Source organism: Vicugna pacos, chromosome 9, assembly GCF_048564905.1.
Source record: "Vicugna pacos chromosome 9, VicPac4, whole genome shotgun sequence".
NCBI classification, from domain to species: Eukaryota; Metazoa; Chordata; class Mammalia; order Artiodactyla; family Camelidae; genus Vicugna; species Vicugna pacos.
In genome coordinates, this window is record NC_132995.1 from 22,226,969 (window position 1) to 22,244,014 (window position 17,046).

The window sequence follows — 17,046 nt, forward strand, 5'->3', positions numbered from 1 at the left end:
AGCCACCCGAGACACGGTAATTTGTTACAGAATCCCAGACTGACGAAGACAGTGGAGAATGCCACTGTGTTTTGCACTGATTGCCTGGAGAATGCTGAAACCCAGGGAAGTGGGCAGCACAGACGTTTACTCATTTAATCCTGCCAAAACTGTAGGGGATAGAGTCTACATTTTCCTCGCTATTTAAAAGGTAAGGAAAAAGAGGCACAAATAATAACAATGACAACGACAACAACAACAACAACAGCAACAATAATTTGTCCAAGATTCACACAGAACTCCCTGGAGGGAGAGTGAGAATTAATACTTATGCAGGCTGGCCCCAGAGCCCCTGCTCATAACTACTAAGTCAGATCACCTTGCTTATTTAATCAGTTTTTTTCAACTGTGATATGAGTGTACTGTGTCCAGTAACTTATAATTTCAAAATACCTCACTGTAAGGGAAACATTAGTCGCAGGCATTACAACCCACAGAAAGCTAGACATACAAAAATAACTTGTTAGGGCAAGATAACCAATAATGTTTTTAAATATTATACCTGCTGACCCTTTGCAATAAAGTGTTTATTTATAATTCTGTCTGGCTACAGAATAACATCATAATCCTGCATGTGGCTGGTGGCTCCCGTGTTGGACAGCACAGGTCTAGAGAATTTAAATGACTTGCCCAGCCTTGCCCAGGAAGCTCGTGGTGGGATCAGAGCTATAGTCTGGGACTGTTCCTTCCTATCCAAGTCCCTCATGGAAGTTTAGAAGCTTCTCCTTTGGTGCCCAGCTGTCTATCCGTACTTATGACATCTTGTCAGGTGCCCCGGCCTGCTCCTGAACATCAGCCAGAACCCACTTCTGCTCTTTTTTGGCCAGGTAATACCTTCTAGCAACTTCCATTGCCTTCTTGGCATCAGTTTTTACATGGAAGGGTAGTGGCTAGAGAAGGAAATGTGTCCACATGACAGGTTTTTCATAAATAAAGTAGGAGTGGTCAAGAGAAGAAAACCTCAGGAATATGAGTGGAAGCAGGTCATTTAATATACCAAATGCGTACTTTCAATGTATGTTTGTGTTTCCGAGTCCACGCTTGTTCTACTCATGCATTATAGGCCAACACATCAGGAGACAAGGATTTGGGGCAAGAAATAGCGGCTTTAATTTGTAAAGCCAGTGGAGAAGATGGTAGACCAATGTCCTGGAGAACCATCATCCCAAGTCAGAATTCAGGCTCTTCTTATATTAAAAAGGGGAAGCGGGAATGCTTGGTTGATGCAAACTTGGTGTATGAATTCTTTGTTTTTAGAATCCTTTGTTCTTGCAGCTCTTCACCTGGGTCAGATCCGTGTAAACCTCCAACAAGCAAATGTTATTTTCTATTCTGTATCTTGTTATCTTTATACGAATGGAAAAGTGATAATATCCTTCAAAGTCAGAGTCTTGAGAATAGGGTCTCCTGTATATTTCAGGATCTAGGCAACATTGTTTCACAAAAGGTGCAGAAACAGCAAGACTAAGCCTAGGAAACAGGGCACAGGTTTAAAGTCAAAGGAACAGATCTAATATGGAGTCAGATTTGTTCTTTCCTATTTCAGTAGTGCCATGGAGAAGGCACTGTGGGCAGCTTTCTGTAGGGTCCTGGAGGCTTTCTCTCTCAGCCTCTGTGCGCCTCTATTGAAAACCCGTCATCGCTATCTGGCCTGCTGGAAAACCAGTCCGCCTGTTTTGCCCTGAAGTTGTGTTCTGTTTATAACTCATCTCTACTCCTTGGAAAACAACTCAATAAAAACTCAGTTGGTTTCCCACCAGCCCTGAGCAGGGGTGAGGGATAGCATGTTATTATTTTATAAAAAATATATATAAAAAAGTTTTAAAACAGCACTGGGCACATAGGAGAGAGACAATCAATGCTTCCTGGCTTAAATCGAAAATGATGACTCAGTGAGTCTATGGCTGCTGTATTTGCTGAACTAGTTACTCCTTTGCTCCATTACACATTTATTTTAACTGAAAAAGAAATATATGCATATGGTTAAAAAAATTCAAACAGAGCAAAAAATACTCAAGTGAAAGAAGTTTTCCCTCATCCTCTGTTCTTACACGCCTCCCTGGAGATGCCAATGTTTACAATCCTTTGTGTGCTTTTCCAGATATGCTATGCAAGTTCCCACCAATGTATGTAAATTCCTTTAAAGTTTTACTTATTTTTAACTTTAAGGGATTTAAATCCTCAAGTGGCTTCTGCCACAGTAATAGAAAAGAAGAAATCTGACTCCATATTAGACCTGTTCCTTTGACTTTAACCCTGTGCTCTGTCTCCTAGGCTTCTTGCTTGTAAAACAATATTGCCTAGAGCCTAAAATATACAGGAGAGCCTATTCTGAAGGCTCTGACCTTTAAGGGTATTTAACACTTTTCCAATCATATAAAGATAACACGTTGCAGAATAGAAAATAACGTTTGTTTTGTTGGAGGTTTACAGGGATCTGACCCAGGGAGATAGCTGCAAGAACAAAGGATTCTAACAAGAAGGAATTCCTACACCAAGAAGTTTGCAAAAACCAAGCACATAGGAAAGCAGCCTGAATTCTGACTTGGGGAGATGGTTTTCCAGGACATTAGTTTGCCATCTAGGTCTACAGAAACTTGCTATTCCATGCCCCAACACTTGGTCTCCCAACTTACTGGCCTGTCCTGCACTGAGGAGAATGAATTTGGACTCAATAACACTTCTACCTACCTAGCAAGTTGGACACTGGGACTGAGGGCAGCTCTCCCACACACAGGGGCCTACGGTGAGCCCTTGATTATTCCCCGAGGTTGGGGTGTGGTTTACCCAGGAGGGATGGGGACTCTACACCAACACTCAGGCAGTCTGCTCCTTCTGGGGCTCTGACATTTTACCTCCCGCTCCCTGCCAGCCCAACATTTGGGACAGTGGAGCTAAGGCAGAGATCGTGCCTGCCTGTTTCCCAGCGTGTAAAAGGGGAATATGTACTCTTCCCAAGGTAGTTCTGAGAAACAACACCTGCGGGTGCTTGGTTCCCTGAGCAACAGTAAACCTAGCTCCTTGTGGGGGCAACGGGTATGATACCCGTAGGGTTTCTGCAGAGACCTTAGCTGGAGGGCTGGGCCAGGGACGTAAAATATGAGCTGTGGGCAATGACGGGTAAGAGAAGGGTGTATAGGCAGGACTGCTGCCTCCTTCGGGGTGCCACAAGAGGTAAAACGCTTTCTCCCCATCTCTGTTACTCCCCTCCCAATTCCAGATAACTGCCTTCCCTCTGCTCCTCCTGTCCATGTGTCTCCCTCCACTTTTCCCCGCCTCCCCTCCTCCTCCCCTATTCTCCCTCCCTCGGTTCCCCTTCTCTCTCAGGACCCAGAGCGGATCGCTGGCCCTCCTGCGCATGCGCAGTTGCTGCCAGCTGGACCGCGGGTTGGAAGCTCCAGCTCCGAGCCGGGGATCGGCCCCAATGGCTTCTCAGCTCTGTCGCCCTGTAGGCCTTTGGCTACTGCCTGGGGCCGGGGCCTCTGGCTGTGGAAGTGCAAGGTGAGGGGATATCGGGAAAGGGGTGAGGCGGCTGCGGGAGGGCGGTCGGCGTGTCACAGCCCCCCAGGGCGCCAGTCAGCGTGTGTTCAGCTGGATTGCTCGGGCCAGACCCCTCTGCCCGCGCCACCTGCCCCGGCGCCCCGGCCACAGCTGTCCAGGGCCAGGTGTGCCCCTGCCGCCTCTTGGCCCAGCCGGGCTCCCCTCAGTCCGCGGCTGGCGTCCGCTTCCCCTCTCCCGCCCGCGAGTCCTCCCCTCCCGGGCTTCCTCTCCTAGGCCGCCGACCCGTCCCCACCACTGGGCGGGCTGTGTCCCGGGCGGGCGGGGTCTGCACACCCGGACGGGGCGGGCGGCTTGGGCTGGGGCTGGGGCTGGCCTCCGAGCGGGGCTGCAGCCCGCGTCCCCCACCCCGCTCTCCCTGCCCCGCGACCCCGGGGCTGCCTTCCTCTCCCTTTCCCGATCCCTGAGGTCCAGATTAGCGGCGTGGGCGCTGCTCCCCAGGCTGAGAGCCCGCGGCTGTAACTCCCAGCTTCTCCTGGTGGAGTCGGGAAAAGGGAGCGGCAGTGCTGAGGGAGCTTCTGTCTCCTTGATCAGGATTTCTGCCCCAGGTAAGTACCTTGAACACTTTCAGGTGTTATGATGGCGGTGCTTGTTGATGTCACATGTTTTTATACTGAGAGGGATTACAGTGGTGAAAGCAGGGCTTGGTTCAGTTAAAAATGAGCTGAAGGCATGAGGCTGTCTCATCCTCCAACATTCACTCTCCCAGGGTGAAACGTGAGACCGTCGATCTTAAAAAGATACTTATAGTCCCTAACTAGTCCAGCCCAGCTGTTGTGTGTTAACAGGAACAGCACAACCTGAGGCGTTGGAGACCCAGGGACATTGCACTCCTAAAGAGCTCCTGGCAAAATCTGGTTTGTTTTGGTTTTTTTGTTTGTTTGTTTTACTTAAATTGTGGGACAGACTAGTCGTATAGAGGGAAAAATAATTGGCAAGAAGGATTTTTTCATATAACAGCTTTATTGTGATATTGTTCACACACCATGAAGTCCACCCACTTGAATGTTACAATTCAGCAGCTTTTAGCATATTCACATTTGTGCAACCACTATTATTCCAGAACGTTTTCATCACATCAGAAAGACCAGTTGAAATGCATGACCTATCCACCCCTTCCCAGTGGTGGTTCTAAAGAAGTTTCTTGGCTGTTCCTGACCATAAATTAACTTGTTACATTCCATGAAATATCTGGGAGGAATTCTAATCAGAATTGCAATGAATCTGTCTATCAAAGCAGGAAGAATTAATGTCTTTATGGCATAAACTTCTTCTACACATGAATATATCTGGGACCCTATCTTTTCATCTGTCCAGAGCCAGGCCTATGGGAAATCCTCATTAATTCTTGGGTTTGTGAATGATGAGATTCAATACATCATTAGATGCAACTGTAGCCTTTCACTGAAGAGAAAAGTAACCTCGTAGAAGCCAAGTGATACTCTGATGGTTAGAATGAGTGACCGCCAGTGCTGGAGTATTCGAGTGGACTTGGTGCTTGCAGAGTTCTCCACCACCTACAGCTAAGGGGATTACCGTGTTCTTTTACTTTTTTTTTTATGGCGTTGCTTTTATTTTTACTTATTATATAAAATTATTTTTTATTGAAGTGTTGTAAATTTACCATGTTAGCTTCAGATGTACAGCAGAGATTCAGTTATAAGCTTATGCATATGTATATAAATGTTTTTCAGATTGTTTTTAGTACAACTCATTACAAGAAATTGAAAATAGTACCCTGTGCTATATAGTAGGTCCTTGTCATTTATTTTATATTTATTAATGTGTATCTGTTAATCCTCCCTTTCCTGCCTGCTAACAACAGTTTGCTTTCTATGTCCATGAGTCTATTTCTAGCAGCACCGTTTTTGCTAGCAATATATGCTGGTTGGCTCTTTTCTGTTTCAGTAGTTCCATCTTATGTGTGGGCGTTTTTCTTCTGGTGGGCCTGTGTGTGGTTTGCACACGTGATAATAGAGATCTGTATTTGGGAGAACTCCAGGCCTCGTGTAGTCCCTCGTATGGAGCGCCCACTGAACTGATGCTTGAACTTGGGAAAAAACAGTAAATGTTGGAATTTCCACTATGGTTGAGACTTCCAGGTTTCTATAACCTCTTTAGCCCACCTAAATTTTGGCTGCACCCAATACTGGATAATTTGGTGGAACTTCATGGTATGGTGGTGTAGAGACAGGGCCTTGTATGCTTCTTCTCTTTCCTTTTTCTAACAATCATTTTCCTGGGCCTTCCAGGTACTCCCCCAGAAGGGCCCAGGGCTGGCTTGGTGCTGCACTGAGGCAATATTTGTTAATAAGTCCCTTTCCTCATCTCTTCTGAGCCTCCATTTCCTTCTCTGCACAATGAGGGCTTAGACTAGATAAGTGCTTTTCAGTTTCTTTTAAAGCCATGTTTCCTTTGAGAAACAGAAAGTTCAAATCTCTCCTCCCATCACAACCCTTTAGATTTTGACACGTCCTCCAAGGAGTCACATAGCTCTTTGTGGTAAATTGACGTGATTGTGATTCCACGTGGCACAGAAAAGACTCTTCAGAGATTTATTGCAGGGAGAGGGCAGGAAAGGGGCAGTATGTCACACTTTCTTGTGTGAGCACTGGAGCAAAGGCTTGGGTTTAAATACAGTGTCTGATGTGGCAACTCTCTAATCTTGCACAATGTGATAAACCTCTATCCCTAGTTTCTTAATGTGTCAAGTTGGGGTGGTAATGTTTTAAGGCTTTTGTGAAACATTATACACATAAGCCATTTGTGTCTCGGTAGATACAAGACCTGCTAGGGAGTCGGAATTTCTTTAAAAATACATATATATTGTCCACATCACTCTGTCTGTGTGTATTTTGAAGTTCCTGGAGGGTGAGGGTTGAGTGTAATGTCCATCGTGGGACAGGTGGCCCATGGGTCTGTGTGCCTCAGATTGCCCCCTCCTCCTCAGTCCTCTTCCTCTCAGTCCAGGATGAAGTTCCCTAGTAGATTTACACACAGGTCTTGTGGAAATGGCTTTTCATTTTATTGTTTCACCAAGGAGGGTTGCCATCATGATCTCTGTGGTCAGGTTTTGGTGACCTGAAGGCTATGCAATTGGGGATTTCTATTTTATAAAAAGAAAAAAAATTACAAATACAAAATTAGACCTAGGTTGGTGGCAGGGGCTTTTGAAAGTGGGGACCATTAGCTTTTTTAGCTTCAGGTGCAGTGGCCTCTGGCCACGAGGACACATCCTCATGCTCTGAATTTGGAGGGACCAGTGGGTTCAGTGGGAATATTTACTGAGTGCATCTCATGGGCTGCGCATTCTCTTATTTGTACTGTGTGTTCCTTATTTGAGACGGTGAGCTGATTTAAACTCAATAGCCTCTTTAAAATAATAGACTTTTTATTTTTAGATGTAATGTAGATTCCCATGTAGTTGTAAGAGATAATATGGAGAGGGCCTATGGACTCTTTGCCCAATTTTCTTTAATAGTTCCATCTTGCAAAGTTGGGGTACTATTCATTCGTGACTCACTAACCCTTTTAGGTTTGTGTTATTGCCCTCATTTCTATTTATGAATAAACTGGTGTTGAGAGAAGCACACAGGTCTGCCCAGGTCACCCACATGGTTAGTGAAGATTTGGGTGGAACGTGGGCTTGGCATTTCCAAGCAGTACCATTATGATGGTCTGTGGCAGGGAGCAGCATTCACTTTGCTTGTTTATTCATTCATTCAACAAACATTTATTGAATAAACTCTGTGGGTCAGATGCTTTCATAGGGTTATCTGATTCTTCAGCAGTATGGAGAATCAGGTAATGTTTTCTTTTTCTTTTTTTTTTTAATATGAGAAAAATATCTCTGAGAGGTTATAATCTCCCCAAAGGAAAAATAGCTCATAAATGAGGGATAGTACATTTGTACAGTTCCTTCTTCTTATGCAGGTGGTACCCTAGGCATTTTACATTTGCAAACTTCCATAATCCAGATATATTCTTGTAAGGCAAGAAGTTTTTTTTTAATTGAAGTATAGTCAAGTTTACAATGTTGTGTCAATTGCAAGGTGGGTTTTTTTGAATTTTGAATGGAGAAAATATTTTTTGAGGGGGTTAATTAAGTCTATTTATTTGTTTCATTTTTCTAAAATGAGGTACTGAGGATTGAGCCTAGGTCCTTGAACATGCTAAGCACGTGCTCTACCACTGAACTGTACCCTCCTCCCCAAAGCAAGTTTTCTTACCCATTATTCTGCACCTTAGGAGTTCAAATAAATTGGCGTTGAAATCCAGATATTTTGATCCTACTATGGTTCTTTGCATTATATCCTGCTGAGGGGTGGGGAAGCAGTTCCTTTATTCATTCATTTATTCAGCAGTTTTGAGCACCGACTTTGCATCAGGGCCTGCCTAGGTGCTTGGAAACAGAAAACAAGAAATGATCCTTTTCTGCAGGGGATGGAAGCCTAGACCAAAAGCTGGGTAATGTGATCTGAGCTTCAGTAGCCATGTGCAGACGCTGAGGACAAAATTATCCCCGATTTGCTTGGACTTCCCTTGCCTTCTGTCTGGTGCACACCAGGTCGCCTCATCCCAGTGAGGCCCGCAGCCCACAGCACAGTGTGTACATCGATTTACCCTCCCTTCTCGGCAGGGCCTGCAACATGAACGCCCCTGACTACGTGCAGTGCGCTGAGGACCACCAGACTCTCCCTATTGCGGTCCAACCCGTGGGGATCATCTTAGAGAATTTCTTTTGCATCTATAATGGAATCTCCTTGGTGAGCCAGATCAGACCGTGCGGCTCCCAGTGGGCACTCTGTATCTACTATAGGTATCTCTATGCGCCCGAGAATGGATGGAGTGACTTCCAGACCCACCGCAATGTCATGGGCCTTGTCACCATTACTGACTGCCTCTTGGCCAAGACCTTCTAGAAGCTCCACGCACAGAGGAGCTGTATGGCACCACACTCTACGACTCTCAGCTCTTTGTCTTTGTGCTGTATGGGGAGGTGGCCGAGCAGCCGCACACCGACGTGGCCTTCAATCTACGAGGACTGCAGGGTGGTGGAGAAGAGGATCGACGACTTCACTGAGTCACTCTTCATCTTGCCCAAGTCCAAGTGGCTGGATGGGGACCCCGAAAATTCTGGGGAGAAGACCCCCCTCCTCTACATCCTATTTGAGAAGGAGGACTTCGTGGGACTGGACACAGACAGCAGGCAAGTCAACCTGAAGGCCGGGCCACCCTGGCTGTGTGACAGATTGCTTCCCTACATCCAGAATGGGATCATCAAGGAGGAGGGCTTTCTTGTAGCCAAGGCGGGAAGGAGGTGTAGCCCGCCGGTTTTCAGACGTTTAAAACTAAATCCGCCTTTGTTTCAGAGAGATCCTTTTAGGGTTAGTGTGGACACTTACTCCCCCTTTTCAGCCAGGACACTTGGGGGGACCCCTGGAGTTGCTGTCCAATAGAGTAGCCACAGCTACTGTTGTTAGTAGTGCTGGGGAGGAGGCCGGTCTGAGCTGAGATGTGCTGTAGGTCAAATGCACATCAGACGCTGAAACTTGTCTAGTAAAAAGAATATAAACTATCTTGTTACTTTCTATATTGATTACACGTCAAAATGATAGTATTTTACATACAGTAGAATAAGTAAGGTCTGTTCTTAAAATCAGTTACTTGGTTTTTTTTTTTGTTACATTTTAAACGTGGCAACTGGGAAACGTTATTTACATGACTCTCATTTCATTCCTGTTGGACAGCCTGTCCTGGGACAGTTTCATCCCTTTGCTTATAAATGAGACTCTGAATCCCGAGACGCAGAACGAGGTGCTGGTTGAGCTCAGGGTGGAGCCGATGTCTCCTGCCTCCCAGGCCCAGCACCAGCACGGCTCAGGCCCTCTCCCCTGCCTGACAGCCACCATGCCAAGTTAGGACATCAGAAACACTGCCAGGGGCTTCCGAATTAGCTCCTTACGCAGGGAAAGGCGTGTCACGGTGTATGGGACACAGCAGGGAAAAATTCGTCCTCACTTTGTCCCTGTGATTAGGTCAAAGGCCCCACTCTGCCTTGGAAGTGCAGACGATCTCTTCTGGGCTGCCTAACCCCTCACCCTCTACTATGTTTCCCTGTGTATCTTTCAAGCTGTCCCTCGGGCAGAAGAGGGTGAGACATCTTTGCCGAGAGGTGGTCCCCCTTTACTGGGGAGAGTGAGGTGAGCTGTGTCCCCCCGGCCTTCGGCCTCGGGCCTTGAGTCTGGAGAGCGCTCATGGCGGTCCCACAGGTGACGGTCGGAGGACATGGCACGTGCTGCCGGGCCCGCTGTGCAGGAGGGGCTCTGTGATTCTCTGTGATTCTAAGGTCAGATTCTACTTTCTTGTTGTTGGTAAGATGGAGGAGAAGATGCCAGAGAATTGATAAAAAGAAAATCCACACCAGTCCTGTGAATGACAGACACAGGGGATCCGTGTCCCACCTGCGTGTGGTGCCTGGCGGGCTCTGGAATAATTTTCACTTCCTCCCCGGACATTCCTCTATGGCTTAAGGAAGGGGAGAGGCATGTCGTGGCCATGATCTGTACTTGTCCTCACAGGGCCCTGTGATCTACATGCCCACACTACACTTCTGCTCCTTGGAGATGAGGTGTCAGGTTTAGGAAACTGGGCACTGCTGAGGGCATAGCTGCCAGAACCGTGCTACACCAAGGCTGGCTCCGTTCACCTCACCTGTCACCTCCTGTTGAGTCCTAAGGCGTCATTCAAGGTAGGTGCATCGGTGCAATGAAAGCAGGGACCTCCTTCACCCCCTGGACAGACTGGTGGGTGATCAGTGGAAGCCTGGAGCCCTGCCCCAGCCCCACGCCAGTGCCTCCTATTTTGTCATAGGAGGCACTGGTGACATTTTTGCTCAGCAACTGCTTGGCTCTGATTCTGCAGAGCCAACAGAGAATGCCAGCTTGTTTTTGCCTTTTGAAGTCTGCCCTTGGGATTTGGCGGAGTAGCTGGATGTGTGCTTAGCCCATAGTGGTTGACACTGTCACCATTGTTTACCCAGAACCTCATGTACCAGGCGGCATGGCTGCCGGCATCAAAATACAGCAGCGCATTAAACCTCCCTCCTGGTGGGTCTGTCTGTTCTGGTACCATAAGGGCTCAGCCAGCATCTGAACGTCAGTGAGATAACGTGGCCAGTGAGCTCGGGTCAAGCACGTTCTCCTCCAGTGACTTTTACTCCATTGTTGCTTTTACTATTCCACAGTCATTAATTTTTTAAACAATGCTTTGGTTCAGGAGCAGAACCTAATTCTCCCCTGTTCCTCTTGGTGGGAGTGAGTAAAGTTGTCCAGCTTGAAATGCGACCACATTTTGTAGCTCAAAAGCTGTCTACACGCATCTAGGTGAAGTTTTGGTTTGGGGCGCTGACCACGTTGGGGTCCCCCGGCAGCATCGCTCCCCTCAGGCCCCTGCCTCCCCTGGATCAGGAGGTGAGGGTGGGTCTCACCGTCCCTGCGTCCCTGTCCTCATCACACTGACGTAATTTCTTGTAAATGCTGTCAAAGTCATTTTTGTTCTCGTGTGTTTCTAATTTTGGCTGTTCCTGTATTCCTTTTTCTATTTTCCTTTTTCCCTTATACCACCCCGTGAGCTTGTTGTTGGGTCTGAAAATGTGGGCTGTGCACACCCTGCATTGGAATAGCCAGATCGCCCTCTGTGCCGTCTCCATCGCTATAAAAAGCAAAAACTTAACAGTTGCCATGATTCGTATATTATCCTAGTCATCTTATTTTCTACTTTTTTGGAATTTTTGCTATGTTAGCACATCACCCACTGGAGTTTGATATCTGTTAAAGTCCTTGCTTTGAGGAACCTGTTAGTTCGTCCTTATATTTGGTAACAAATGCTCTCTTACTAATTTTGTTTATTTGTTTTGAAGAAGTGAGATGCGAATTGATTTAGGCAGCTGCTGAGGTATTTTTTTCATGGAGTATTTAAACTTGGAAAGTCAAAATCTGCAGCACCTTGCTTGATTCTGGCTTTTACACAAACGTGCTCGGCACACGGTTCCTGGCTGTCGCTGTGTGATGTGCGTGACGGCGCTTCCTGGCCGGCGGTCACTGGTGAGGAAGTGGCCACCACGGAGGTGACAGCTGCAGGGGACGCTGTTGGAGGAAGCAGTCACCGGTTTTTTGTTTTTTGGTTTTTTTTTTTGCATTCACCTTCCCAGTGCCATTTACTTTACTTTGCATTCATAGAGGGGCAGGAGCGGGCCTAAAACCATGCCACTCTTTTGTTCCCTTTATGAGGCTGGTTTTTCTAAGTATCAGGAAAACATTGCCTTGTCCTAAGTAACTGGTTCACTTGGATCTGGTGGACACAGGGACCGCTAAAGGGGACCGTAGCTTCCTCTCTGCTTCAGCCAGTGGGCATTCAGAGCTGGGTCTGTGGTTTGCCTCAGCAGCCGTGCAGGCCTCCCTGCACCGGCCTTTACTTTTACCCCTTTTTGGCAGTAAATAGCTGACTCTGTGTCTGTTGCAGCTGATGTCCACCACTGACGGCCGTGTCGTTATTTTGCGGTAGTGAGTCTCCAACACCCCTGTCAGCCGTGAAGGGACCTTGCATTCTCACCCCGACCCTGGTTCATCTCACCCAGGGAAAGGGCTTGGCCACCACCGTCATGCTGGACATGAGGCCTTGTTTCTCCTTTCATGCTCTGGTCCAAATGTGGACACTTCATCCTTCACTGACTTGGTCTCGCTTGAGACAGTCCAGACTTTCTGAAAGAGTCCATCACATTCTGGGGGGGAACAGAACAGAAGTAAGAGTCGCAAGTAGGAGTCTAGGCTGTCTGGGTTGGCAAATGCAGGCTGGGATCTGTGATGGCCGGTCTGTGCCCTGGAAACTGGCCTTTCCCGTGGCTCCCGAGAGAAAAGGGGTCAGAGCGAGAACAGACTTGCCTGGGTTCCTACCATCCTCATCTGCTCACTGACAGGAGTGTCAGCTAACTAGGAGCTCCCCCAGACCTCGGGCCCTTCAAACCTCAGATCACGGGAGATCCTTGAGTCCCTTCTTCTGGTCCTTCTTTGTGAGAATCCAGTGCCTTCTGAGGTGACTGGCAGCAGGAGATGCCTCCCCCTCCAGGGAACTCCCTTCGGAGGACTGTGACTCAGTGCACCTTGCTGTGAGCTTGTGGGTTTCCATCGTGCTCCCTGCAGAACCAGACTTGAGACTGGCTTAGCGACAGAAATAACAAGACTGATTCCAGGGCAGGGCCAGGTGGAGGGAACAGTGGAAATTGAATGTGACCTCAAACACCTAGGTGGGTGCTGGGGCTGTTACTAAAATGGGGAGCCTGGGAGGTACCTGCCAGGAATCGAAGTCTAGAGTAAATGGTGGACATAAGGCCTTTTTTTGACATATGGCATTTTTAAGATGCCATTTGTCATCCAAGTTAGGACTTCCAAGAGGCACTCGTGTCTATGAGCCTGGGGCTCAGGTGAAGGAGCCGGACTAGAGATACACATTGGGATTCGTCATTCTTAGCTGGTGTTCACAGCCGTGCAAGTGGATCAGCTCATCTCAAGAGGTGCAGACTGTGTCTGAGGGGGGGCAGGGCTGTGCCTGGTTTGGAGGAAAGCCCGGACCATGCAGCTTTGGTGTGTCAGTCAGCGGCGTTTGTGATTTTCAGAGCAATGGCATTTATCCTTAAGGTTCTGGGGGGTGGGCAGGGCCACACAGGAAGAAATCTGAAGAGAGGGTTTTGGCCACGTGTGCGCGTCTTGGGACGATCCAGAGGCTGCAGGGTCCAGAAGGGGAAACTCCTCAGAAGCTGGAGTCGGAGTGGGGAGTTGGGAGAATGTAGTCACACTCTCCTGTGATGAAGGGAGGGAGGCCTAGGGAGTCCGCACCCTAGCGGACTCTCTTTCCCACGAACAAAAGGCAATCAGACAGAAGATTTGAGGTAAGAAGGGATGGGCGTTGGGAGAGGAGCCAACCTGGAGAACGGTGGTTGAACAATTCTTGAATAGTCTCCCTGAAACATAGAGTTAAAAAAACCCAGACTCTTAAGAATATTGATAGTGACTGGGGAGGAGGCAGTTGTTTTTCTGACCTCCTAAGGGTAAGGTATGTATCCGGGGATATACAGAAGAATCGGGCAGTCTGTTCCTGGGGCTTCACCCTTACCAGGGGGAACAGTGCAAGTTTAAAGGGGGAGAAGGGCAGCGGAGGGAAACTAGCCAGGTCCCGTGTCACGTACCAGTCGGCCGCCCTACTTGCGTGTTGCATTCACATCCATGCCTCCCAAGTGGGCGGTGGCAGCCCCGTTTTGAAGATTGGGAAGCCTCCTCAGAGGTTTAAGGAATTGGTTCATTTAGCAGCTAGTAAATGCTGTAGCAGGATTCCAGCAGGGCCTTGTCAGACTTCAAGGGCATGTTCTCTCTACTAATTCCGGTTGTACCCGAAATGGTGAAGTGAGTCAGTTTCGGAGCCTTTCAGAGAAAGTACGCTTTAAGTGCCTCAGGACTGTTGCACAAAGCTCAGTGTTCTTTCATGGTTCGGAACCACCGCAGTGCTTTTTGCCCCACAGATGTAAGGTCTTACTCCTTTGACGATGGCGTGGTTGTAAATGACATACAGGTGCAAAACCACACTTAGCAGCTTCTGAAGGGAAACTCTCCTGTTCTCCCTTGATCGGCTTTCTTCCACGGGATGTAACTGTGCTGCAGCTAAGGCCTGAGCTTTCCGTATGGAGTGAGGGTTTGATATCCAAATTTAGCATAAAACAGTCAGATGGAGAAAATCGAAGATGACAATATATTTTGGGGTTTCATTAGACAAGACATACTATCTGTTAATGGCTCATAAAGCTAATGAAATTGAGTACAGAACATTGCATTTCTTACTTTCTACTGAGAGCTGTCTTCCAACATAAGGTTCTCTGCTTTGGAACTTCAGCTCAGCCACTAGGGCGCCTGTCATTGTGTTGGTGTGATTGCATTTACACAGTGCATGTAATCTGGGCTTCCTTAGCCCCAAACACTCCAGTGCAGAATCATAGGCTGTAGCCATCACTTAGTTATACAAATACTTCTAAAACTATATGATACCAAAATAAATAAATAAATAAAAATAAAGAGAGAGAGGGAGATTGCCTTTATCAAAGTTCCTTTGGATTTTAACTGCAAAGTGTTGTTGAGCAGCTCTGGTTTCCTTTGGATATGAATATATACATTTCTTTGCATGTAACTTGGATTTCAGGCTTGAACACCAAGCTCTTGTTTTCCATGAGCCACAAAAATCATAGCCAAATGACACACGTATGAAACAGTTTATTCTTTTTATCTGAGACAGAATCCTTGAATTTGGGACTTGAGCGGCGACTTTCCTGTTTGCTCTTCCCACCCCTCTTGTCACCTCACTCCTTTTTCCCACGTGGCCTCCAAGAGGTCATGGTCTCATAGGAGCAGGTGGACAAATACCAGTTGGTCGCCAAGCAGTGCTGCTGTAGATGGAGCCCAGCCAAGAGCTAAAGGACATCATCAGGGAGGACTTCCTGGAAGAAATTGGCTCTACATTCAGTTCTGGGGACAGAGTAAGAGTCAGCCAGGGGAAGGAATCAAGAGGGTGACTCAGGTGGCAGGAGCAGCCCGGGTAGAGGCCTGGAGGCTTGTGGGGTGGGGACTCGGGGAGACTGCCCTGTGTGGTCCAGGGTGGTGGGTGACCCTGCTTTGAAGGACACTGGAGAGGGCCTAGGGGTGGAGGGCTTTGGAGGAGCTTGGTTTTTACTAGAACTGACACAGAAGAGGCAGTGAAGGGTGTCAGCAGGAAGTGACCCTTAGGAGAGCAGCTCTGCCTGTCCTTTTGAGTCCCACCCCTTCATTCTTTTATTCACAACACACGCAATTCTGAGTGTCTAGGGGAGAGGGGGTGGACCCACAGTAGTAAGCAAAATGTACTTGCTTCTTGAGAGCTTAGCAGTGTCAGAAGTTGACTTAGATTAAAATGTTTTATTAACACAGCAGGGCACCTAATCCAAAGTGCGGAGGTTGGAGGGAAGGAAGACTTCCTTGACAAACAGTTAAAATGAGCCTGGAGGCTAGTGGGAAGTAGCAGCAGGTCACGGGGCCCCTGAGGTCACTGGGGACCTGGTACTGAGGTGAGGATGGACAAGCAGGGTCGGGGGTGGGGCTAGAACTCTACCAGGGAGCCTCTGATGGGTTTGAAGTGGGGGAGATGTAATCAAATTTGTGCTTTGGGAAGGCTGCCTTGGCTGTGTGTGTGTGTGTGTGTGTGTGTGTGTGTGTGTGTGTGTAGCGGGGAAGAGGGGGAGGGTGTCACCAACTGGGAGGGTCATTAGAAGACCATTCACAGGCTCGGAGGCCACCAGTGGGAGAGGGGCGTCGGGACTGCTTGGGGACCGCAGGGGCAGAGTGGATGCCGGGTTTCCTTGTGTGGAGGGCTTGTTAGCGGGGTCGCTCTAGTGACACCTTGTGGCTGGAAGTAAACAGATGGAGGCCGCCAGGTGGACTTACCTCTTCTCTCCTTCCCTGCCTTGTGTGATGATCTTAGCTCTGCCAACATATGGAACAGAAGAGCTAAGTTCCAGAGTAGCCCAGGACTTTGCTGGGCTCGTTCAAGTGAGAGCAGATAGGATTTAGGCTTGTGTTGAGATCTGTAAGTTAACTTAGCTAGAAACGTCCTGTCTTTTGGATTTTCATAGGGGTAGTAATTCTTGATAAAGATTGCTTTCTTGGTGAGAGGAAATTTAATACAACTGATGTCTTTCTCAAAAAATATCTTATCTTTTAAGAAATTTAATATTCAAAATAATAGGAATATTTTAAAATGATAAACTAAGGATTTCGTGTAGTTTCTTTGGTTTCTGAGTTGATGTGTAGGTAGACCCTTTGCATTACATAATAGCACATCTTTGACAGTATTTAAAGAGCTGTTAGTGAGCGCCCCCAATTTGAAAGCATCATTAAAGCTTGCTCTGAAATAGTGAAGTCATATAGGTCTTGTTTGCAGAAGCCAGATATTTGGTTTATAATCTGCAGCATAGCTCCCTTTATAAAATAATAATAGATTCAAAATTAACAAAGTGGAAAATAATTGATTTTTTTTAAAAAATGAAACATAAACTTTCTTGTGCTATTGTTGCAACTGGAAATTTTGAAAAGAAAAATCCTATTGTAATATCATCTAAGTGAAATACATATATGTCTGTCACATTTGAATAGTAACTGCACAGTGGTTTTTGAAGTCAGGATCATTCCAGCTCAGATACTGGCAGTGATGGTTGCTGGTTTTCAATGGAAGAGCCTAAATTTGCTTTCTTAGCTTTATTCTTTTCTTTTCTTATATTTTCTTTTCTTTTCTTTTCTTCTCTTTTCTTTTCTTTTCTCTCTCTCTTTTTTTTTTTTTTTTTTTTGGGTAGTGCGAGGGTTGAGTAGTGCTGTGCCA

The 17,046-nt window shown here is 47.1% G+C and overlaps 1 protein-coding gene across 1 annotated transcript in view; it reads left to right on the forward strand.

The window, feature by feature from the left end:
* The first annotated feature begins 3,872 nt into the window (after positions 1-3,872).
* LOC140698396 (uncharacterized) overlaps positions 3,873-17,046 on the forward strand; it is a 126,306-nt gene continuing 113,132 nt past the window's right edge. Inside the window, exon 1 of the mRNA XM_072968735.1 lies at positions 3,873-4,145. The gene's annotated coding sequence lies outside the window, so the exon portion shown is untranslated. The remainder of the gene's footprint in view (positions 4,146-17,046) is intronic.